The sequence below is a fragment of the Microcaecilia unicolor genome, chromosome 6 (genome assembly GCF_901765095.1).
Source record: "Microcaecilia unicolor chromosome 6, aMicUni1.1, whole genome shotgun sequence".
NCBI lineage: Eukaryota > Metazoa > Chordata > Amphibia > Gymnophiona > Siphonopidae > Microcaecilia > Microcaecilia unicolor.
The window spans coordinates 323,514,248-323,528,265 of record NC_044036.1 but is presented as its reverse complement, the minus strand read 5'-3'; the positions used below and the strand labels follow the sequence as shown (position 1 = coordinate 323,528,265).

The following is a 14,018-nucleotide window of genomic DNA, read 5'->3' as shown; positions in this document are numbered from 1 at the left end:
CAGCTCCCCTTGCTACAGCTCTGGCCCTAACCACTAGGCTACTCCTCCGCAAATACATTTCCAAGCAATAGGCTCCCAGAGGACAAACATATTTGCTGTAGGTTATTCAGAGGATTGAGACTGGACTGCAGTCTGTGCCTCCAAAGCTTTTTGTCAGCTGAGCAATTATATTGATTTGTGTATATAGCCTTGAGGTAGTAGCGGGGTGGTGATAGAGGGGGTAGGGGTCATATGCCAATATCCTTATGAGTCCGGGAGGCCAGATTCTTTGCTCAGTCTTCCCCTTGCATGCTTCTTTCTGTCTCCAAGTAAAAATAACAGTGGAGATGACAATAGTGGCTGGAGATCTTTAAAGATAATTCCTTAATATGACTCTACACGGCCGTGTTTCGGCTATAGGGCCTGCATCAGGAGTGTGCTTTACTCACAAGAACCTCCTATCGATTAAGTCACCAACCTTCCAACACTGAATTTCAATTGCCAATTTAATGCCATACCTATCACAACGAATGAAAAACTGTCGCACCAGATATAGACAACATATCAAGTGGAACGGGTAGACGTGAATCGTTTGTTTACTCTTTTAAAAAATACTAGGACTAGGGGGCATGCGACGAAGCTACAAAGTAGTAGATTTAATACGAATCGGAGAACATTTTTCTTCACTCAACGTGTAATTAAACTCTGGAATTCATTGTCAGAGAATGTGGTAAAGGCGGATAGCTTAGCGGGGTTTAAAAAAGGTTTGGTCAGCTTCCTAAAGGAAAAGTCCATAGACAATTACTAAATTGACTTGGGGGAAAATACACTGCTTGTTTCTGGGATAAGCAGCATAAAACGTCTTGAACTTTTTTGGGATCTTGCCAGGTATTTGTGACCTGGATTGGCCACTGTTGGAATCAGGATGCTGGGCTTGATGGACCTCTGGTCTGTCCCAGTGTGGCAATACTTGTGTACTTAGTTCTCCTGCCAAAGCTCTGGATATCGGAAAGGCTTTGCTCGTTGCACACATCTGGTGCAATAACATTTTATTCATTGTGATAGCTGCAACTTTAAACTGGCAATTGAAATTCATATCGAGGAATTGACAGTAAAAACCTCCAGCCACTATTGTCGCCTCTGCTGTCGTTTTCACTCCTCCTGTCTCGAAACATGCCTTATTGTATTGCATTGTATTTACAGACTTCTATTCCACCTTTTCACAAATGCTACAAGATGGATTACAAATAAGAAACTTCAACATTTGAAGGAGACTACAATACTCATTAACCATTCACATTACAGAAATTGACAGTACTTACAGTAAAATAGCAATTCCTATCAAAACATAAAATCATAATCTGTGTCTGGAAAAAAGGTAGGTCTTAAGAGCTTTTCTAAATAAAATATTATGGAGTCATTTGACAAATTTGGGTTGGAATGCTGTTCCAGAACTTAATACTTTGGAAGTCAAAAGAATGCTCTCTAAATGATTTACAATCAACATCGAAAATACTTCCAGATGCATTAAGAGAGCGCTCTGAACACACAGTCATTTCCGCTGTCTGCTCTTTCTCTGTACCTGGAGCGTACTAGCGCGCCTCATTTTCTCTCAGCACTGACAAACAACTTTCATGCACCAGGCTTAGTCCTATGAGGCCCCCTGGAATTCAGCAGACGCTGTTAAAAGGAAAAGAGAAGTGAGTGCTCAGCTCAGCCATCGGTCACTCTGCAGCTTGCCTTGGGTAAGTACCAAGCTCGCTCTATTCTGCGAAGGCTGAAAATAGCATAAACGTGCAATTTCTGACATTTTGCTTTACTGTGAGTGCACTTACCTGTTCATTCTGGGCTGCAGTTTGGGAAAAGGGGCCCAGAATGAACAGGTAAGTGCACTCACAGTAAAACAAAATGTCAGAAATTGCACGTTTATGGGTCACCTTAGTAACGGGCCCCTTTCCTAAGAGGGTGAACACATGGGGGGAATATTTATTTATTTATTTATTTACATCACTTAGGAGTCCTTTTACAGAGCGGCAGTAAGCTCAACGTGGGCTTACCGCTCGCTCTTTTGGGACTGCCACCGGCTCAACGCGGCCGCTGGTGGTAGTCCCGCCCCAAGCGTGCGCCATTTCCATGGAAAAGAAAACCCCCGGAAATGGTTCGTGTGGCAGTAACCTGGCGGTAATTGGACATCACCGCGCACTGACCGATTATCGCCAGGTTATCTCTACGTGAGCCCTTATCGTCACTTCAGTGGGTGGCAGTAAGGGGCTCCCCGTTGCATGGCCATATGGTAAGAGTTCTCTTACCACATTGTCATGTGTGCAGGGGGCTTTTTTACCTGCTGCGGTAAAAATGGCCCTGGTGTGCGAGAAAAACAGCCCCCACTGCCAACGCAGGGCCCTTTTTCCCGCAGCTTGGTAAAAGGGTCCCTTACTAACTCACACAAAATGTTCTTGGTGGCTTACAATAATAACATACATAATTACTGTAAATCATATAACAACATAAAAAATACAAGCATATCCTATATAATAATTCTCACCTCCAACATTCTAATCTTGCTGCCTGTGTCCGTGGCTCCTTCGGAGTTGCTGAGCTAGGCTCCGTAGTCAGGCTGACGTCACTGTTGCAAATATGCTGTGAACTTCAGAACCTGCAAAAAAAGGAAAAAAAACATTCAATGCCTCACAGCTGATCCATGGACATGGGTGGCTGCATGGGGGGCAGGGGAGAGAGGAGGGTCGCTGGACATGGGTGGCTGCAGGGGGAGAGGAGGGTCGCTGGACATGGGTGGCTGCAGGGGGTCAGTGGGAGAGGGAGGGGGTGAGGGGGTCCTGAGACCAGAGAGGTGGGGTGGAAAGGGGTCCTCAGACCATAAAGTGGGGGAGGGGGGTCCTCAGAGAGGGGGGATGGGGGCTCACACTCAGTCTCTCACGTACACTCTCTCTGACACAGAGACAAAGTATCTGTGTGTGTGTGTGACAGAGAGATAGAGTGTGATAGACAGCGAGTGTCTCTCACACACTCTCTCTCACACACAAACACACACACACACACTCTGTCTCTCTCTCTGACACACACTCCATCTCTCACACACACACACTCCATCTCTCACACACTCTCTCTCTCACACAAACACACACACACTCTGTCTCTCTCTGACACACCATCTCTCACACACACACTCTCCCGCAAACATACACTCTGATGAAAACCTTGCTAGCGCCCGTTTCATTTCTGACAGAAATGGGCCTTTTTTTACTAGTTATAAATAATATTAAGGCTTCACCATACCCTGCTCTATTCTATAATAAATATATATGTTATATGGTTTTAAATGTCTGCTTAGACATACACATATACAGAGCTCTACTTAACAGCACAGTGTAGCGCATCAAAAACTCAGATTTTACGCCATATGGTTGCTGAAATAAGAAAGTCTTTTTAAAGAAGCCCAAGTTCTGGGCTTTTCTTAAAAACACTGGAGCATGGGCGAGATACGGACCTCTCTCTCACTTATGAACATATGACCAAATTGTATAAATGGCACCAAAGACAGCACGCTCAGTGCTGTTGTATAAATAGCGCTGTTTGTAGAATAGCGTTTAGCGCCGGGACCTACACCTAACTTTAGACGCAAGGACTAACACCAACTGAACCCTGGTATAAATCCTCACACCTAAATTAGGAGTGGATTCCCTTTACTCTATAACAGCACACATAAATTGCGGGAATGCCCCTGATCCGCCTCGACCCTCCCATGCCCCCCCCCCCCTTTTTGGAGCTGCATGTAAAATTTACACATGGATCCCAGCACGTACATATGATATGTAAATTTAAATGAATCCCAATTAGCACTCCTCCCTCACTATCTCCCCAGACCCTAGCTGAGTTCTTCCACGACAAGGTTCAGAAGATAAATCTTGAATTCTCTACCAAACCACCCCCCGTCTCTCCCTCCCCTTGTGCGTTCCCCTATTTCCTCAACCCCTCCGTCCTTTTCCTCCTTTCCTGAGGTCACTGATGAAGAAACATCACATCTTCTCTCCTCCTCAAAATGAACTACCTGTTCCTCTGATCCCATTCCTACCTGCCTTCTTAACACCATCTCTCCTACTCTCACCCCTTTTATCTGTCATATCCTCAATCTCTCTCTTTCCACTGCGACCGCTCCTGAAGAAGCCTTCACTTGACCCTAACTGTCCTTCCAACTACTGACCCATCTCCGTTCTGTAGAAAAATCTCTCTTATCCGTCCCTTTCTCTCATACTGCTAATTCTAGACTCCGTTCCTTTTATCTTGCTGCACCTCACGCCTGGAATAGACTTCCCGAGCCAGTCTTTGGCTGTTTTCAAGCCCAGACTTAAATCCCACCTCTTTACCACTGCTTTTGACTCCTAACCATTACTCACTTGCCCTGTCCTTTATCCTCACCTCTTTATTCCCTTACCCTTAATTGTTCTGTTTTCCTGTCTTATCTAGATTGTAAGCTCTTTGAGCAGGGACTGTCTCTTTTGTGTATGGTGTACAGCGCTGCATATGCCTTGTAGCGCTATAGAAATGATAAATAGTAGTAGTAGTGGTAATAATTGATTACTAGGGCTCAATTATTGGCACTAATTGATTCATTATTCAATTAAAAATTGCACCGCCGCTCAAATTTGCGCATGCAATTCTGAGCGCCATATATAGAATTCGAGGGACAATGTACAGAATATTGTGATTTACGCATGCCCTTGCTGCACTTACACACAGTCAATGAGAAAGAACAAATGGCTTAAACAAACAAATTATTTTAACAACCGGATCACTACATTTTAAACATTTCTTTGGAAAATACACTGCATTATTGTTGGGAAATACAATATCCTTGCAGCGCGAAACACTAGGCTTTAATTGTACGGCTTTGCGAGATAAGCATTACCATAACATATTGGAAAGGAATATGTCTTCTTAACTGACTTTCTGGATAAGAATCAGGGAGGCATTAGACTTAATTGCGTCCACTTTCTTATACAATTTATGCCAAAGGAAATAATAGCTGAGATTAACCACAACACAGACTTCTTGCAAGGTCATTACATCTAACCTTTGTTTTTCACAGCGACTTTCTATGTTCCTACAGACTGCGCACTCCTTTAATGAAGCCAATAGTGACTCATCACTTCTGGCAATATATTACAAATGCCCGCTGACAATTTTTAGAGTGAAAAATGGTTGCGTTTGCGCTAAACTAATTGTAGGTCCTACTAAGCTGTTTAACCGTGGTTTTGAGAGCTCTTAACTTAGGGGTCCGTTTACTAAAGGGTTGGCGGACAATGGGCTTGCTGCGCACCAGTGTCGAACTACCACCGGGCTACCACAGCTACCGCGCAACCCTGCGCACGCCACTTCCAGTGCTACAAAATATTTTCTATTTTTGTAGCGCCGGTGCTTACCCAGCGGTAATCTGGCAGCACCGCATGCTGCCCGGTTACCGCCAGGGTAGCGTGGGAGATCTTACCGCTACTTCAATGGGTATCAGTAAGTGATCCCCCCCCAAAATGGCCGTGCAATAAGTGGTTCACTTACCACATGACCATTTTTTTTTAACGAGGCAGCCTTTTACCTGCTGCAGTAAAAGGGGTCACAGCATGCGTCAAAAACGCGCTGATACTAGCACAGGCCCCCTTTTACTGCAGCTTAGTAAATGGACCCCATAACATGTTATCTCACCAGCAGTACAGTTAATAATGTGTGTTAATTGGCATATAAAAGGGCAATTCTATAACTGAGCGCCACCTGCACACATAAATGTACAGAATACTGGCATTGTCGTGGGTAAGAGTACAATTACAAGTAGCGCATTTTTTCTAGCAAAAAAGGTGCCGGTACTCAAATGCTAGGCCACCCTTTCGGGATGGGGTAATCACCCACCCCACAATAGCCAGGACCCTGCAATCAGTAACAGAATCTATGACAAGGCAGAATTGTTGTGTAGAGCCTGAGATCTTTCATTAAAACTTGGGGTCCATGGGCCAATTTTAGCAGACAATGGAAAAGGTGCCAGTACTCAATACCCCCAAGTACCCCCTCAAAAAAAGCCCTGATTACCAGTGAAAGTGGCAGCAAAGTGATTAAGCACAGATCTGTAAGGATGAAATGGCTGTGAGCGAGTGAATGGCATAGTGGCAGGTGTCTCTTACTAATGTTGCAGTTGAGCCATCTTATGGCAGGTGTGAGGCTGAGTCAGAGGGGTGGGGCTCAGGCCGAGAGGTGGCTAAATACTTTTGAGCAGAGTAGATCAGGGAAGCCCAGAGGCAGCGGCGTACCAAGGGCGGGGCGGTGGGGGCGGTCCGCCCCATGTGCACGCCGCTGGAGGGGTGCAGAGAGCAGCCGCGCACCTGTTGGCTCGGCTGGTTCCCTGCTCCCTCTGCCAGCCAGCAGAGCCGAGAGCCGCGTGGCTGCTCCCAGCAGCCAAGAATGCACCCGGGGGGGTGGGGGGGTTGTCATTGCACCAGGGGAGGGTGTGTGTCATGCTGCACCCGGGGGGGGGGGGGGGGGGTGCATCGGCAATACGCACCTGGTGGCAGCCGACCTAGGATCGTCACTGCCCAGAGGGAAGAGGTCTCCAGGAGTGATACCCCGAGTGCAGAGGTTTTCTGGAGGAGGACCTCGAGTGAAGGAATGCTCCCAAAGTATTGGCTGGGCTGCAGTACCTGTGGGGGAGACTCAGGGGAAGCGAGGTTTACACCCGGAATTAAAGAGTAAATGCCCAGGGATTACAAAAGAAGGAACAGAAGACTGCAAAGGCAAAGAGTGCATTTCTTTATTTGTGAAGACTCAGACCAGAGTGTCCTAACTAGAGCCAGACCCAGAATTATGCATGAGTGATTTGAACTGCGCTGTAGAAGCCTGATAAGATAGGACCGCTGAAGAGAGGAGAAACGATTGTTAATGTAATTGTTGCTATGTTAAGCCCCGAGTCTATAACTGAAATAGACTGCTATTTTGTTTGTCTGTTCAGCAATAAAGTTTTCTTTTGATTTACACTGTACCCTGACTGTGTCTGTGGGGCTCCCAGTCTGTCCACCAGCCACACTCACAATGGCATATAGGGCAATTCTGTATAGGTCATCCAAAATTGGGCGTTCAATTTTGTGCATCGATTCAAGAACTACGCACAAGTAATTAGCTTAATTGGCGATAACAATCAATAATTGGCATTAACAAGCACTTAATTGCCAGTCAGGGGTTATGCATGGTTCTGCCCTACATCCTGTTCTACAAAATGTGCACCTAATATTCATTGCACAAAACTCCAAAGGCGGCATGGCCATGGGAGGGGCATGAGAGGTTCGGAGCGTTCTCAGAATATAGGCACTGTGTTACAGAATACCTGCATTTCATATTCTCTTGTTCATTTTGTGAAATTATTTCTTGCCTTCCCGGGAGTAAACGCCTAAGATAAGGGACAAATAAAAAAATTCTGTGCAAACCTTTACAAGATTTTACAGATAATGAATTCCATAAAACTCAGAGCTGTGCTATTCATTTTGCTGTTCATTTCATTGTCTTTTTCCCATTTAAAAAAAAAATGTAATTTCTGTATTCTAACATATATTTAAAAGCAAAACCCAAATTAAAATCTATCATTCTTTTGCCCAACTTTGATTAAAAATGACAAAATGGGGGGTAAGTCAATTTGGGTGTCTCTTTTTGGTGCCCCAATGTCATGCATTAAGAACCCATTCTGTAACAGAATCTGGGCACAAAACGCAAGTATAGGGTGTGGAAGTCCACAATCGCAAGATATACAGTAACAATTACTTCCACGTGATGAAAATGCAAAAATGTGCACTCTGTGTGAACAAGTGCATATATCAAAGGAAAAATGACCTCACAGAGCTCCTAGATCAACAGAATCAAACATATAAATGGCAAGTGACCGACTCACCTGGAAATGTGCAGTAGAGACTTCCCTCTCTGTCCCGCCCTCGCATCAAGACGTGATGATGTCAGAGGGCGGAACAGAGAGGGAAACGGAGTCGGACTGTCGGACGCTGCTGCTGGAGCCTGGAAACGAACATCGCACACACCAACCTCCACCCTCCCCCCATCCCCGCCGCTGCTCCCGCCCCCCTCTGTATCGGGCCCCCTGCACTGACCTGACAGCGCCTCTCACCTCTGTGTGGAAGCGCTGCAGGCAGCAGCAGAGCGATCTGCTGCTGCCTGTAGCGCTTTCACACGGAGGTGAGAGGCGCTGTCAGGTCAGTGCAGGGGGCCCCGCACGGAAGGGGGAGGGAGCGGCGGCGAGGAGGGTAGCTGGACATGGGGGGAGGGCAGGGGGGAGAGGGCATGGTTGCTGGACATGAGGTGAGAGCAGGGCAGAGAGGAGGGTTGCTGGACATGGGGGAGGGCAGGGTTGGTGGACGGGGGAGGGGGGGGAGGCCAAGGGAAAGAGGAGGGTTGCTGGGTATGGGGTGGAGGATCGGTGGACAGGGTGAGGCCAGGGGACAGAGGAGGGCTGCTGGACATGGGGGGAGGGCAGGGGAGAGAGGATGGTTGCTGGACATGGATCGGGGGAGGGGAGGGCAAGGGAGAGAGGAGGTTTGCTGCATATGGATGGATGGAGGTGAGAATTATTACATTTTGCAAAACACAAATCTCGCCCATTTTATTTATTTATTTATTGAATTTTTTACAACTTAAACAGACATAGAAAAACTGCTAAGTGAAATACAGCTTTAGAAACAAACTAAGCATACAGGAATTTACTTTCCTCAATAGTAACATATCATTTAGCTTCATTAGACCTCAATAAAGGAAGGGGGTAGGAATTTGTGAAGATTACATTGTATTTATCTCAAAAATAATAAAGATGAAATTGATGCTGCCTGCATTCTTGTTTTACTCCTTCAAAGTCTCTATCGTTGTTTTGAGTCTAGGAAAGATTTAAGCTGATCAGGATTAAAAAACACATATTTTGTTTGACTTAACCTTACAACACATTTACATGGGTATGCAAGAAGGAAGGATCCTCCTATTTCTATTGTTTTAGACCTCATAGAAAGAAACAATTTTCTTTTTTGTTGGGTAGTCTTTGTTACATCTGGATAAATCCAGATTTTTTATCCTCCAAATGTACAATTTGTAGTTTTTTTGGTACATTTGTACCCCGCGCTTTCCCACTCATGGCAGGCTCAATGTGGCAGGCAATGGAGGGTTAAGCAACTTGCCCAGAGTCACAAGGAGCTGCCTGTACCAGGAATTGAACTCAGTTCCTCAGTTCCCCAGGACCAAAGTCCACCACCCTAACCACTAGGCCACTCCTCCACTGTTGCTACTATTTGAGATTCTACATGGAATGTTGCTATTCCACTAGCAACATTCCATGTAGAAGTCGGCCCTTGCAGATCACCAATGTGGCCGCGCAGGCTTCTGCATCAGTTGTTTAAACAACTATGGCTACACACAGATAAGAATTATTGAAAACTGAAAGGAAACTTATCTTGCAGTCGCATTTGCTACCGGCACATGCAATTTCTTATGCTGGAGCTAGTTTCTTCTCCCCCCATCACTAGCCGACGATGGCCAGCGTTTCGTGCCACTGCTTCAGGGCAGGGGCGTATCTGGACTCTGGCAGTAGGGGGGGCCAGGGCCAGAGGGAGGGGTACATTTAGCCCCCCCCCCCGGCACCACTGACCCCCCCCCCCGCCATTGCCAGAGCCCCCCTGCCACCAACGACTCCCCCCCCCACCATTGCCAGAGCCCCCCCTGCCACCAACGACTCTCTCCACCTTCTCTCCCGCCGCCAACCCTCCCCCGCTGACGTTGTTTACCTTTGCTGGCGGGGACCCCAACCCCCGCCAGCCGAGGTCCGCTTCCGCCTGCTTTTAAAAATAATTCTTCAGCTGGCGAGGGAACTCCAACCCCCACCAGCCACCGAGGTCTTCAAAGTTCTTGTTCGTCGTCCTCCTCCGTGGCCATGCTGTACGCTGCTGATTCGGAGTCTGTCTGACGTCGCACCACGTTGTACGCGCGTACAACGTGGTGCGATGTCAGGCAGACTCCGAATCAACAGGGTACAGCATGGCCACGGAGGACGACGAACAAGAACTTTGAAGACCTCGGTGGCTGGCGGGGGTTGGGGTCCCCCGCCAGCTGAAGAATTATTTTTAAAAGCAGGCGGAAGCGGACCTCGGCTGGCGGGGGTTGGGGTCCCCCGCCAGCAAAGGTAAACAACATTAGCGGGGGAGGGTTGGCGGCGGGAGGGGGGCCAGGGCGAAATCTGCGGGGGCCCAGGCCCCTGTGGCCCCACGCAGATACGCCCCTGCTTCAGGGTCTAAGTGGAGGGCTGTTTTTGAAACTGGCTCTAGTTAGCTCCTCCGTGCCTTTCTAAGCTTAAAGGGTTTTTTTTTGGCCAATGATGAACAGAGGATCACTTTGGATCCGTTTCAGCTCTAATAGATTCTGTTGATCTATGAGCTCTGTGAGGCCATTTTTCCTTTGATATATGAACTTGTTCACACAGAGTGCAGATTTTTGCATTTTCATCACGTGGAAGTAATTGTTACAGAATCTGGGCACCCATATTCTGTTATAGAACACTGATGCAACATGGTGTTGGGCTGCCTAAAATCTAGGCACTCATGGTTACACTAGCTATAGATCTGATGAAACTCTGGATACCTAAATGTGGCAAAGGATAATATTTGTCAAAAAATTAACAAATCTGCTTAGAGCAATGAATTAAGAAACTTGTAAAAAGTTGCTCTAAATAACTATAAGTATTATTCGTGCATATGTAAGAGGTTACTTTTTAGATAATTATAAGTAAAGGCCTCATAATCCAAGGGTACCAACTCAGTGGACACACCTATAATGGCTTTCATCACAGGCCTACCACCACCTCCGAAAAACCTGCAGAGTGAAACCACTAGACCAATCTGCAGTAAAAAAAACAGAGGGATGTAATAGTAACAAATCACTTATCGATATGCATAAGTAATAACAGTTGAACTAAATCAATATCTTATGTATATTACTGGAAGCATGATAGTAATAACAAGAAGAAACTATATCGAGGGAACACTGCAAAATTAGCACGTTTGTTTTTAGGTCTTTTTCATTTTAGGTTTTTCCAGGTCATGCACTAATATTGCCATTAGCTTATGAGACTTGAAAAAAATTAACACAGCCCATCTTGATGATAGCCCACGTTAATAACTTCATTCCTACATCTCATTGCATAAGGGGGGAAGTAACTGTATCTGTGTGAGCTTCTCTTAAGATGTGTTATTTTACTGTTAACCTCAGTTATTAGCACCTAAGTCTCTTTGCATAAAATGGGACATAGGCTAAAATAGCACGAGTTAGTTTTAAAATAACGTGTCTTAATGGTGGCTCACATTGACAACTTCCCCCCTTAATGTGAAGAGTTTCATTCTCTGGTAACCAGAGCTGATTTTGTGATGTCATAATGCCTCATTCCACCAAAGCCTAAGAGCCAACCTGATCAGTGATGTCACAATGGCTTGATTGTCCAATACTTGGCTCACTTTTATTACATACAGCAGTGATTTAACCAGAGTTGATATTGTGATGTCATAATGCCTCATAATGCCTCATTCTACCAATGCCTAAGAGCCAACCTCATCAGTGATGTCACAATGGCCTGATTGTCCTATATTTGACTCACTTTTATTACATATAGCAGTGATTTTGATTTCTAGACACATTTCTTTTTTTTCCCTTTAATTAATGGTAACTACCACTGGGGTTTACTAAACCGGTAGTGTGGCTGGCTGTGCGCTAGTGCCAACATAGCCCATTCACTATGAATGGGCTGTGTCAGCAATGCAGTGCAGAAGCCACTAGCACGGCTTTAGTAAACAGACCCCTTGGTCTTATTGCATAAAATGGGACCTGTGCTAAAATAGGACGAGCTAAGGGTAAAATAACATGTCTTAATGGTAGCCCACATTGATAACTATGCCCCTAAAGAACCAAGCTCCTTGTTTTCCCTTTCAAATCTGCATATTCAGCAAATAGATACATGTAAGTTTTCTTAAATGACTGCTTACACATGTATGGCCAGTTACATGTATAAATTGGCTTTTTTTTTCATGTGTAGATGGTGCCTTTTTCTTCCTCAGTAACCTCCAAATTCTAATTATTGTGAGTCCAATATTCTACAAATATATGTCAAGTATTGGTCTTCCATCGTAAACTTAGACAAAGGGAAACTGCTGAAATCTCATATCTCAGTATCAATGGGACACTATTCTCATGCTCAAATATGTACAACAGAGCAGTATAAAGGTTATTGGATGACTGGCAGGTCCGTTTTCCCACCGTACATTACCACTTATCAAATTACTTGCATAGAAATAAATGGTAAATTGGGGATGACAAAATAACTATGAATGCGTTGTAGCTGGGTCAGACACCAAACCCTATTCTGAAACTATTATTGACTTAATTATATACAGAACACTTAAGGATTTCCTTGGCATATAAATGCAACATAAGAATTAATCATTGCATTGTTCATTACTCCAATGCTTTTTATAGGGCACAAGTCTAATTTATGATTTACTGGATTATATTATTGCTCAATTTATAACATTTTATATGATGTATTCATTTAATGCACATAAAGGAAGAAACACCATAAATTTCATGGGCATATAGACAAATTTAACTTGATGTGTTAGTTTCCTTGCTCACTTATCCACTCCACCTTTGCATAATCCAGGCTTCTAATTATCCCTTGGTATGCCTTGCATTTAAATAGCTAATTAGATGATTTCCTTGTCAGTGGTGATGCTTAATATCTGAAGACAAACTCCTTTTGAAATTTATTTAGAACAACAGGTGATGCAATCCAGGTAGGAAAGGGAAGGTTTTAATGCAACAATTTTGCCTTTCTGTTCAGATTGATGGTAATAGGTGCCAGGATGATGTGCACTAACCCCCTAATTCTATAAAAGTCGCTAAAAATTGTAAGCACAAGTTAATTGAATAATGAGCTAGTGTCAATTGGCTTTTTAACAAGCAATTATTAGCACTAATTAGTTTTAATTGAAATGTATGTGTGCAAATTTAGGTACAGGATCCATGCCTAAATTTTTGCACAAGTCAAAAACAGGGGTGTGGAAATGGGAGAGTCATAGACGGATCAGGGGCATTCCTTTAAGTTATACATGTAGTTAGAGAATAAGGGCATCTGTGCCTAAATTTACATGCGGGAATTTGCAGCACATTTTAGTTGGTGAAAATGGTGTGATTACCAGGCATAAGCACTATTCTATAAACCATGCCTGAACGTTCATTTACCATGTTACTAGTGGAACCATGCCCATTTCCTCAACAATGAAACAAGCCCTAGGAAGGCTGTCATATAAGCTTTTTTTTCTCTCTCCCCTGCCCTCCCCTCCATGTCCAGCTATTCTTCCCTCCCCTCCATGTCCAGCGATTCTCCTCTTCCCTGCCCTCCCATCTGTGTCCCACGATTCTCTCCACTACTGTCCTCCCATCCCATCCATGTTCATCAATTCTCCTCTGCCCTGCCCTCCCCTTCCTCCCTCCCCTCGATGTCCCGCGATTCTCTCCTCCTCTCGATTTGTACCTGAACGTTCTCTGGCTGGCTGGCACTGGCTTCCATTCCGTTCGTAACATCCATCCTGACATCAGCTCGCCTCCAGCGTTCCCTTCCCTTTCACTGTTCCGCCCTCTGATGTCATTACGTCTTGACGCGAGGGCGGGACAGTTAGGCAGAATGGAACGCTGGAGGCTGGCTGACGTCAGGAGATGTTATGAATCCAGGCAGCCAGGAGATGTTACGAACCCAGGCAGCCAGACTTGGAACGCTGGAGGTGCAAATTATTATATAGGATGTTATGATATATGTTACTTTAAGTGTGAGCACTTATGCTAGCTGAATGTTTGCTGTAAATGCTCATGGTCAACCTGCATGTGTAACTGCTTCACATGCTCTTGGCATGTCCCTCCCAGGTCCACATCTACTTAAAATTGCAGCCTCTGGAATTTGA

At 45.1% G+C, this 14,018-nt stretch overlaps 1 long non-coding RNA gene across 1 annotated transcript; it reads right to left on the bottom strand.

Annotated features, from left to right (window-relative positions):
- Positions 1 to 1,543: 1,543 nt before the first annotated feature.
- On the bottom strand, positions 1,544 to 13,605 carry LOC115472413. Its single transcript, XR_003942518.1, has 3 exons — positions 13,595 to 13,605; positions 2,525 to 2,635; positions 1,544 to 1,659 (listed from the first exon to the last, which is right to left on the bottom strand). It is a non-coding gene; the product is annotated as an uncharacterized LOC115472413 (long non-coding RNA).
- Between the last annotated feature and the right edge of the window lie 413 nt (positions 13,606 to 14,018).